The sequence below is a fragment of the Pagrus pagrus genome (genome assembly GCF_965226575.1).
Source record: "Pagrus pagrus genome assembly, contig: HAP1_SCAFFOLD_61, whole genome shotgun sequence".
NCBI lineage: Eukaryota > Metazoa > Chordata > Actinopteri > Spariformes > Sparidae > Pagrus > Pagrus pagrus.
Window position 1 is genome coordinate 115407 of NW_028175402.1, and position 12094 is coordinate 127500.

At 41.3% G+C, this 12094-nt stretch overlaps 1 long non-coding RNA gene across 5 annotated transcripts in view; it reads left to right on the forward strand.

The window, feature by feature from the left end:
* LOC311252632 overlaps positions 1-12094 on the forward strand; it is a 54136-nt gene that overhangs the window by 38091 nt on the left and 3951 nt on the right. For 4 of the 5 annotated variants that reach the window (XR_014621546.1, XR_014621547.1, XR_014621548.1 and 1 more), the window contains one exon: positions 121-249. This is a non-coding gene — a long non-coding RNA (uncharacterized lncRNA). Of the gene's footprint in view, positions 1-120; positions 250-2792; positions 4702-12094 lie in introns of those variants that run through there. The other variant, XR_014621550.1, reaches the window with a different exon arrangement.

Sequence of the window (12094 nt, forward strand, 5' to 3'; positions counted from 1 at the left end):
GAATAAAGAACCACCTCTGTGACCCACCTTAAACCTGCCTGTGGATAATTTTTTGCTGTACCATCCAGCCGTAATTGTGGTCATTCTCACATGTCTGACTGAATATTTTGTATTTCATAGAACCATCAGCAGAGTAAACTATTGCAGCTGATGAGGGGGATAACATCCCACCAACACACAAGAGACGCAAACAACCATCAGCAGAGGATGGAGCATCTGGAGTCGGTGCCAGGAAACCTTCTTCCAAAAGTGAATTTTGAAACATTTTCATTTATTTGGAGTAACATAAGTAGATCTGGGTGTGTAAAATAAATTTAAAAAACGCACGCCTCAGTCTGGTGGCACCCTAGTACATTTAGTCAAGTAATGTATTTAATTACAAATTTGAGATACTTGTACTTAAATTTAGCCTTTTCTTTTCATATTACTTTTAAAGTTCCACTTTACTACATCTTAGAAGCAAATATTGCACTTTTTTCTCCACTACATTTATCTGACAGCTATAGTTATTACCAGTTACACTGGAAATTATTATTTTTTTGCACAAAAATGAAGGGCTTATACAATATGGTTTGTTATAAATTCAAGTATTCATCAGTTTTTACATATTTTGCTTATATTTGATTAATCAGTTGATTGACAGAAAATTAATTGATAACAATTTTGATAGTGGTTTCAGTTATTTTTCCAGTAAAATCATGTGGTTGCCGCTTTACAGCTGGTATGACATTTGCTGCGTTTCCTTTAAATCATTTCAATGTATTTATAATGTTCAGGTTTGGACTGGACATTGTGAAGGTGTCACTTGGGCCTCTGGCTTACTGTGACCACAGTTCTCAATATTTTTACCGATCAAAGGATTAATGGAGAAAACAACCAGCATGAAAATAACCATCGGTTGCTGTCCTAAACAAAATATTACAAAATCCTACCTTTACGTTATTGTAATCATTCTTAATGCCGGTCATCGGGTCAGAATTTCTGTTATCTGGTTAGATTAGTCATAAAATGGAAACTATTTTTCATGGTGGAGTGCTGAGGATGAATCGAGTCTCACAGCCTGTGGAAAGAAGCTTCTTGTTAGTCTAGTGATGCAGCACTAAAACAAACAAGCTGGTCAGGCCTGGTATTATTTGTTGTGAGCGCCTGTTCATAAGTGGACAGCTCCAAGTACAGGTGTGAATGCCTTAGGATTTGATGACTCAGACCGCAGTCAGTGGTGGTCTTGGCCACACGTGACCACATTCTTTTAGCACTGTGTAAGCACATGTGTCCTGGACCAGATTGAAGCACCGCCTGTTCAACTGATATTTTCTGTAGAGTGCTGATCACACTAAGACTCATTATGGGCATAGCCCCTTCAGAAACGTCCATAATGCAAAATAATTAATAGAATAAATGTCTGAGGTAAAACACAGCCCTCTATGCACTCTCCCCTCTCCTCCTCTCCTCTCCTTAGCAGCGGCAGTCAAATTTCAACACTTTTATATTACACTTTTGTATTTTTTCTGCCAGCTTTAAGCCTTAATACTGCAGCCTTTTACTATAGGTAAACTTATTTTTTTACTTGCGGACACTCTATGATGGCAGGCCGAGGGAGAAATGATGCTTCTAAAACAGGCTGCGACAGGCCCCAGCCATCACCTGAGCAGCTAGATGCTAATGCTAATGCCACTGTGGCGAGAGCGGGTGTGAGTGTGTGTTTGTGTGAGCGTGTGTATGTGTAGTGTGTGTCGTCAACAACGCCACCTGGGATTTTAACCCAGGAAATAGCCATACAAGGCCAACACTAGGGCTGCAACTAACGATTATTTTGGTTGTCGACTAATCTAACGATTATTTTTTCGATTAGTCACAATTATTATTATTATTATTACCTCATATTCTCAGAGCAAATTAAAAACCCATGAAACATGTATTTGAAAACATAATATTTTGAAACAACTGCATTTTTAAATTGTTATTTTAATGAAACATAAATTAACAAAATAATACATTAAAGTGCAAGTTGTGATAACAAAAACATAATGTACAAATAACTTTACTATACTATAACTATACCTTTTTGAAATATTGCTGCCAAGTCCAAAATTTCAAATAAAACTAGTAAATGTAAATAAAATAAAAAAAATCCAGTACAAATGACTGTATAATTCACAAATTCTTCAAATTGCAATGCAGGAATGTGAGCATATCAACATACTCAGGTGTGAGGCTGGCTCTCTTCTTGGAGGTTATGTTCCCAGCAGCTGAGAACAGTCGCTCAGAAGGAGTAGAAGTGGCAGGAATGCACAAGAATGACCAGGCTAATGATGCAAGACTTGGATATTTTGCTTCATTTGACTTCCACCAAGATAGGGGATTAAAGTACATCAGTACCTGCAATGGGACAACAGATGAAAATTAGGCTTGTGAAAAAGTATGGCATGTTACAGTTGATGTTAAATGTTAATTAATAAGAACTGTTCTTATTTAAACACATAAATCTTGCCTCGTTGGTGATAGCTTGGTTGTGAGCATCCTGTTCAGCAGTCTCACTGTCAGTATCTGTTGAGGAGTCACATCCAAACAGTGAATCAAGAGACCCATTTGAAGTTCTCTTAGCACATGTAATGGCTTCCTCATTCTCACTGGCACACTGCCTCTTTGCAGTTTCTTCTTGCATGGACTGTAAGGCAAGAGATTGGACTTTACTTTGAAATTTCTGACACCAGGTTCAGTGTTCAGTTTCTGAAAACGCGGGTCCAGTGCAGCTGCAATGATCTGTGTGTTTGTGTTGTCATCTTTGACAGTGACTTCTCTGGACCAGCGTGCAGTTGTCTCCTGTGAAGCAGCTGCCTGGAATGCCAGAAACAGAAGCTGTATCATAGGTGGTCTGAGTGGACTTCTGAAGCCCTCTGACCAGAGGAGGCAGGGCAGAGGCGGTAGCATAGGTTTCACCACTCAGGTAGACAGTGGCACTTTCAAAGGCCTGAAGAGCTTTTGCCAGTTCCTCAAGCAAGGCCCACTGGTCTGGTTTCAGGTCGAGATGCTGTTTCCCTTTCTGTGTTACTGTTTGGGTTAGACAATGTTGCAGTCAGCGGCCATCTCTGTTCTAGCAGACGAGTCACCATGTAAAAGGTGCTATTCCACCTAGTAGAGACATCTTGGATAAATTTCTTCTCTGGGATTCCCATTTGTTTCTATTTGGTCTTCAGCTTGCTTGAGGCTAGTTCACTTCTTTTGAAGTGCTCTACAAGACACCTCGCTGCTCCTAGTGTTTTAGTGATCTGAGGATGTTTCAGAGCATGACCGATCACCTATTGTGGCCAAGTGTGGCCTGCACAGCGGACTGAATTCCACCCATGCTTTTCTTTCAAAATGTTTGCAGCCAGCACTGTGTCAACATTGGAGCCATTGTCATGGACAACAGCCACAATCTTGCTAGCAGGGACCTCAAACCTTGCCATGGCATACTCAATCCATGCAGCAATGTTAACTCCAGTGTGTCGTTCTTCCAGTGGCATGGTGGTGAGGCAGAAGCTAGTGAGTTCCCAGTCATCACTTAAAGTGACAAGTGATGCCAAAATATGCCTCTGTGGCAATACTGGTCCAGGCATCAGCTGTCAGGGCAATCTTGCTCTTAGTTGATTTAAGGACGTCTATAAGATAGATTAATGTTGAGTCGGTGTGTAACTATGCCAAAACAATGTCGGACTCCGTAGTTTTCTCCGGGCCCCTGCCAAACCTAACCAGTGATGACATGTTCAGCCGCATGTCATCATTCAACCGCTGGCTGTCAAGGTGGTGTCCAGCAAACGATGTGGGCTTTGTTGATAATTGGCGGACTTTCTTGGGAAAACCTGGTCTCATTAGGAGAGACGGCATCCATCCCACTTTGGACGGAGCGGCTCTCATCTCTAGAAATTTAACCCATTTCATTAGCCAACAACCAGCCTGACAACCCAGAGTTGAGACCAGGAGGCAGAGCTGCAGTCTTACACGCTTCTCTGAGCTTCCATTAGATCAGTTGCACACCCAAAACTCCATTGAGACTGTGTCTGCCCCCCGACCACCTAAATTAATTAAATTAATCAAATCAAAAGTCCACAGAAGAGGAGTTGTGCATGAAAATCTAATAAAAATTAACAGCAACTCTGCAATCTCAAAACAAGACAAGAGAATTAAATGCGGACTCCTAAATATCAGATCCCTGTCATCGAAAGCTGTACTAGTAAATGACTTAATTTCAGACTGTAATATTGATTTATTCTGTCTTACTGAAACTTGGCTGCATCCTGAAGAATATGTCAGCCTGAATGAATCCACTCCACCCAGTCATATTAATACTCACATTCCTCGAGGCTCCGGCCGAGGAGGTGGTGTTGCAGCTATTTATGACTTAAGTCTGTCAATCATTCCTAAACCTAAATTAAATTATAACTCATTTGAAAGCCTTGTTCTGAGTCTTTCACATCCAACGTGGAAAACTTTACAGCCAGTTCTATTTGTTGTAGTGTATCGAGCACCTGGTCCTTACTCAGAATTTTTATCTGAATTCTCTGAGTTTTTATCAAGTCTAGTCCTCAAATCAGATAAAGTAATTATTGTAGGTGATTTTAATATTCATGTGGATGTCGTTAATGATAGCCTTAGTACTGCATTTATCTCATTATTAGACTCCATTGGCTTCTCTCAGTGTGTACATAAACCAACTCACTGTTTTGACCAGACTCTTGACCTTGTTCTAGCTTATGGTATCGAGATTGAAAATCTAACAGTTTCTCCACAGAATCCTCTTTTATCAGACCATCACTTAATAACTTTTGAAGTTCTATTACTGGACTACACACCATTAGGCAAAAACTCCTTCACTAGATGTCTATCTGATAGTGCTGTAGCTAAATTTAAGGAAATTATACCGCTGGCACTAAATTCAATGCCATGTCTTAATATAATAGAGGACTCCTCCGCTAACCTCAGTTCCTCACAAATCGATCATCTTGTTGATAGCACTGCAGGCTCATTGCGAACAACACTGGACTCTATTGCCCCCCTGAAAAGGAAACCTATAAAGCACAGGAGGTTAGCACCCTGGTATAACTCGGATACCCGCAAATTGAAGCAAACATCACGGAAATTTGAAAGGAAATGGCGTTCCACCAACTTGGAAGAATCCCGCTTAGCCTGGAAAGATAGCCTTAAAATATATAGGAAGGCCCTCCGCAATGCCAGAGCAAGCTATTACTCGTCATTAATAGAGGAAAACAAAAACAACACCAGGTTTCTTTTCAGCACTGTAGCCAGGCTGACAGAAAGTCACAGCTCTACTGAACCATGTATTCCTACAACGCTCAGTAGTAATGACTTCATGAGCTTCTTTAATGATAAAATTTTAACTATTAGAGACAAAATCCATCATCGCTTGCCCTCAACTGGCACTATTGTATCTTTAAACACAGGAACCTCAGAAACAGTTGTAAATTCTGACTTATATTTAGACTGCTTCTCTCCCATCGACCTCCACCAACTAACTTCGATGGTTTCTTCATCTAGACCAACAACTTGTCTCCTAGACCCCATCCCAACTAGGTTGCTGAAAGAAACCTTACCTTTAATTAGCACATCTCTACTAGAAATGATCAACCTGTCTCTATTAACAGGATACGTACCACAATCCTTTAAACCAGCTGTAATTAGACCGCTCCTTTAAAAAGCCTAATCTTGACCCAGAAGCTTTAGCCAACTATAGACCTATATCCAACCTCCCTTTCCTCTCCAAGATCCTTGAGAAAGCGGTCGCCAACCAGCTATGTGACTTTCTTCATAAAAATAGTTTATATGAGGATTTTCAATCAGGTTTTAGAGCACATCATAGCACAGAGACGGCACTGGTGAAAGTTACAAATGACCTCCTCATCGCTTCTGACGAAGGACTTGTCTCTGTCCTGGTCTTACTAGATCTTAGTGCTGCATTTGATACCATTGATCATCACATTCTACTACAGAGACTGGAACACTTAATTGGCATTAAAGGACCCGCATTAAACTGGTTTATGTCCTATTTATCGGATCGATTTCAGTTTGTACATGTTAATGATGAGTCATCCCTGTATACCAAGGTTAGTCATGGTGTTCCTCAAGGCTCCGTGCTTGGACCCATACTATTCACCTCATATATGCTCCCTCTAGGAAATATAATTCGGAAACACTCCATAAACTTTCATTGTTATGCAGATGATACACAGTTATACCTATCAATAAAGCCAAATGAAACTAATCAGCTTACTAACCTCCATGCATGTCTCAAGGACATTAAGACCTGGATGACCTGCAATTTTCTGCTGTTAAACTCAGATAAAACCGAAGTTATAGTACTTGGTCCTAAACACCTTAGAGATGCATTATCTAGTGATATAGCGAGTTTGGATGGCATTAACTTGGCCTCCAGCACCACCGTCAGGAATCTGGGAGTTATCTTTGATCAAGATATGTCCTTCAACTCCCACATAAAACAAATTTCAAGGTCTGCATTTTTTCATCTATGTAACATTGCAAAAATCAGGCCCATCCTGTCTCAAAAAGACGCAGAAAAGCTAGTCCATGCATTTGTTACGTCCAGGCTGGACTATTGTAATTCTCTATTATCAGGCTGCCCTAACAAGTCTCTAAAGAGTCTCCAGCTGGTCCAGAATGCTGCAGCACGTGTACTGACAGGAACTAAGAAAAGAGATCATATTACTCCTGTATTGGCCTCTCTGCACTGGCTCCCTGTAAAATCAAGAATAGAGTTTAAAATCCTTCTCCTCACTTACAAAGCTGTTAATGGTCAGGCACCATCATATCTCCAGGAGCTCATACTACCCTATCACCAAACTAGAGCATTACGCTCCCAGAACGCAGGATTACTTGTAGTTCTTAAAGTCTCCAAAAGTAGAATGGGAGCCAGAGCCTTCAGTTATCAAGCTCCTCTTCTGTGGAACCATCTTCCAGTTTTGGTCCGGGAGGCGGACACCCTCTCTACCTTTAAGAATAGACTTAAGACCTTCCTCTTCGATAAGAGCTTATAGTTAGGGCTGGGCCAGGACAGGCCCAGAGCGCTAGTTTCTAAGCTGCTTCGGTCGTGCCAGCAGCCTGGACCCGATGCAGCTGGACTCACGAGCGGAGCATTAATGCACATCTGTCTGCAGCTGCTCCAAACACACAATTTGAAGGGACAGATTAGATGTTAATTTTGTTAACAGTGACTTTGTTGATACTGCTTTAATCGTAGAATGGAGCCACAACGGGCTGATTTCAGCCAAGAGCAGCAGGTTGTTTTAATGGAAAGTAGGCTATGAGCGATACAAAAAAGCTGATCACAGCCTGAAGCAACAGTGTTGCTGCAAATATAACAAGAGGAGGCTGCTTTTAATTTCTGACAGCTGAACATTGCGCTTTTAAATATGAAGCTTACCCAAACAAAAAACTAGAGCAACAACTGTCATTTTTTAAATTGTGTTTTCATATATTTCACCGATTGTAATAGAATGCGAGTGTGTTTTATTGAAAGCGAGACTGGGTGTGTGTATGAAAATCGCTACAGTGAACTGGTGCTTTGGTTTTTAGGTGCTCTACAATCTCATAGTTTCAAAGAAAATGGATTGATTGATTTATACTTAACGAAATGAAACGAAAACAATATATATTATATTACTATATTGTTGCAACTTTAGAAAATATAATCCAGGGGAAAAAAGGCTTACAAACATGGACCAAAACAGCTCAGTAATACGCACAAAAATCCAAAAGAAACGAAAATGAACTAAAAAAAATAACTAAACATCATGAAGTGGTCTCAATCTGTGTTTTACGCATGCCTCTGTGCATCTGGCACATGTGTCTTGGAGTTCTGAATGGAGGCTGTATGTTCAGCTCCCCTTACATGTGAAATTTATTACATGAAACACGACGAAATTTCTTCACTTATGAACTGAAAAGTGTGAGGAGAGCTACTGTAGGAACCGGTTTTTCTGTTCAAAGCAAACAGCTGTGTGAAGTACTGTGGGGGGCAGGACTTTTGTCTGACAATGTACTTGAGTGAAGTATCCACAAACACACCCCTTGGTCAGTGTAAGTGTGACTCCATCTCTTTTTACTTTTTAAACACACACTAAAATTATGGAGCGTGAGCATGTAGTTGACGCGTGTCTTAGGCCACAAAAACTCCACAGTTCTTCTTTCTCACGTGGGTTTATTGAAACCTTTATTCAAGTTACAACAAAAAATAAAACTGTGTAGCAATCCAAAATCAGGCAATAATCATTAGCACGGTCAAAAACTAGTGTGCTCTCCTCGCCTCCATAATCATCACTGAACCAAAGTACGCACGCATCACGTTACGCACATCTCAGCCAATAAGAAGAGCGCAGTTGTTATTAACTAATAGGCACTCTTATAACCTCAAATATACAAAATCAGAATAAATCCAACAAATCTAAATTATTTATCACCTTATGTGTAATATACAAAATGGCTCCAACAGTCAGAGATAAATGGAGGATGCTAATGTGTTACATTGTGTCCAGCTGTCGTCACAGCAATTATTACAAGCACACCTATTGGTCAGAGATAAATGGAGGCGCTAATATGTCTATTAAGCTCATTACTTTCAATAGAGCCGAGAAGGTGGAACATAGGAAAATATTTTTCATTCTAGTTTTAGAGGCTGCATTTAAAAAAAATATATATAAAAAAATAAAGTTATTACTTTACATCACGTTCATAAGATGTATAGTGACTGGAATTCAGACTTCCCAAAAATATAAGATATATACATGGTAGCCTACGTGCTTCAAATAAAACATTTTTATTTAAAAAATCGACAGGTATACAGAACAGTGCAGTATGATATACAGTAGGTAATTTAAAGCAGAGTGTGTCCTCAGATCTGCGTAGTGTGCGCATCAGTCTTTCAGCAGGAGATCCTTCGGCCCTGGGCATTTTTCGCCGTCTGCCATGCAGTCACATGCCAGTCGGTCCTCCCTTTAATGCTATGACCTGTTCAATGACTTTGTCCAAGTGATCTATGTATTTGTTGCAGGCCTCTTTGGTGAGCTTATATTTCCAAAATGACTCTATTGCGGAGATCAGTTCATCTCTGTTTTTGGGTTTGGCCTCACAGCGAATGTAGCGTTTCATTGAAGCCCAGACTAACTCGATCGGGTTCAGATCCGGCGACCTAAGAAATTTTTGCTGAGCATAAGGTTTGTTCTAAATTAAATAAAAGCCTGTCCCATACAGACGCGTGTCTCTCTAAAGGGGTCCGCTCGGCACACACACACCCTCCAAAAAAAAAAAAAAAACTATTGGCAGGAGTCCGGGCCATGAGAACCGGCAGTCTACCTCTCGTATGGATAATCCAATCCTTGTTGTGATAGACTCATGTGTTTTCATAATCTACAGTAGCCTATCATAAAGTGGATACAATCACCGCAACTCTGTCCGGAGCTTCGCTACTTTTATTTCCGTATCCTTGGTAACAGTAACCCAGGTACAAGGATCCCCCCCTCCCCGCTTGACTTGAAATTAAAAAAAGTGACACAGGCTATTGCCCGTTCATTCATGAGAAATCATCCAGCAACACACTCAATCAAACAAGGTGGGGAATGAGAAATCTGCGGCACTACTGTACAGTAGTTCGCTCATTTTAAAAACACAGACGGGTGTGTTTCGAGCTGACGAGACTGAGGACCGAAAAAAGAGAGTGAGACGTATACTGTAGCTGCCGTCGTTACATTTGTCTCATTGAAAAACTATACTGTATTACAGTGGCGAGCGGTGACCTTTTACTGTGGTCATGCTGAAGTGTCAATACCATGCGCGCCCGTAAGGGGGGTATTTATTTATTAATAAAAAATATAATATGGTTTTTAACTACTACAGTGGAAACCGCTTATAGTGATCACGTTGGTCCAGAGTACATTTGATCACTATAAGCGGTTGATTGCTAAAACCGAATTGTTATTATTTCACTTATTTTTTTGTGCAGAACATAATCTAAATGCCAGTTGTATAGTTTTTCAATGAGAAAAATGTAATGAAACGGTCGTCAGCGCGATCCTCTCGTCAGCTCCAAACTCACCCTTCTGCACCTCAATCACAGACCACAGCTGGTTTTCCACACAGCATTTACAGTAACTCACGTGACACGTCTCAGATCAGTAGGCGCTGCTGCCGGTGTGTTTTTAAAATGAGCGAACTAGGCTAGTAGCGCCGCAGATTGACAGATCTGACACTTGTTTGACAGAGTGTTTCGAGATGGTTTTCATGAAATAACAGGCAATATGTCACTGTCAGACCGGATCGTTTGACGGGAGGGGGGGTCGGCCAGTTTTTGTGATATTTACTTCAGGAGTAGGCCGTCCACTTGAAATTATAGTTTTCTTTTCCTCAAAAGTTCTCCGCGAAAACGGCACTGAACGCAAAGACTGAATAGAATTAATATTTTCACTCATTTTGACCGGGCTACACGATGAAATGAACCACTGACAGTTTCCCGCTGAACAATTCAAACAAGTCAGTTTTGCGCATGCGCGTTGGCAGATAAGCTGCTTCACTGACAGCTTTTTTGCCATTCAAAATGCTCATCTACAGTAAACACAGCCTCTAGCAGTAACTGTACTACTCTGTGTCACAGTGCGCACGCGCGAACAAGCTTTCCAGCTTTTCGCAAGCAAAACGGGACAGATTAGGCACGGATTTAAGACCAAAACAGTAGAACTAAGGTATTGTATAATTGAACACACTGCCAGATTAATATTTTCAATTATTTTTATTGAAGGGCTTGGGCATGCACTGCATTTATAGCTTATTAAGACCGCTCGCCCATGCTGTATTATTATTATATTGCATTCCCCATTTGTGTTCACTGCTCCGTGCTGCTGTCTTATGGAGGCGTCCTGCTGCTCACAGATGCCACCTGGCGGTTGTTTGGGCACATTGCAGCTTCTGGTGAAAACACAATTACTCCTCCAAAAAAAAAATCTGTGTGACTCTCCTGTGACTCACGCGTGAAATTCTCCAAATGAAACTAGTACCCACTGTACAGTGACACGTAAATTTAATACCATATATTGAAGATAGGAGGCTTCTGCTTGACAGCGACGATATGCTACAAACCACTACAAAACAGATAGGCTACGGCTGTAAGTCACTGATAACGAAGACAAATAACTTTTATCGGTTCAACTCGTGAATTTACCCTTCTGGCGTACATGCCACCACAGCTCCAGGGTGCTTACGTTTCAGGTGCTCATGCATGGCTGTAGTGCTGCCATGAAATGACAGCTGTGTTTGACAAAATTTGCACATCACATGTGAGTGACGCCGAGATCGAAAAGTGGCCAAAGGTATGTTGATTGCCGCTCAGCGGCTTATACCGATGCCTAGAGTCTTATGCCGTTCCACGGAGAGGTGGCCAAAGTTATGTCTATTGCTGCTCAGCGGCTTATACCTATGCCTAGCTTTATGCCGTTCCTCGGAGAGGTGGCCAAATTTATGTCGATTGCTGCTAAGCGGCTTATACCGATGCCTAGAGTCCTATGCTGTTCCTCGGAGAGGTGGCCAAAGTTATGTAGATTGCTGCTCAGCGGCTTATACCGATGCCTAGCCTTATGCCGTTCCTCGGAGAGGTGGCCAAAGTTATGTCGATTGCTGCTCAGCGGCTTTTACCGATCCCCAGACTCTTATACCGTTCCTCGGAGTGGTGTGCCGCTGATATTCCGCCGACACATGACGGTGTGTGCCGCTAGAGAGCGTTATGCTTCTGAGAGACTGTTGGATGGGTACCGTCCCCTGATGGATATGCAAATGTAATGCCACTGGGCTGGTTTTACGACAAGTGCTGCCGTAAATGTATACATTGTTGTAGTCTTTTTTGACAATGCTAACTTAACACATTGCCGTAAATAAAGGAACGTAGGCTATGTGTTTCTTTTGGATGTTATGTTGGTGGGATGTAGGCATATAGACAGTAATTACACTTGGGATTCTTGCGATATGATAGCAAAGTAATATGTCTAAATTTGGGCCTATACACTACTTAAAGCTAATGAAAGCGATAGCCTTAGCTAAC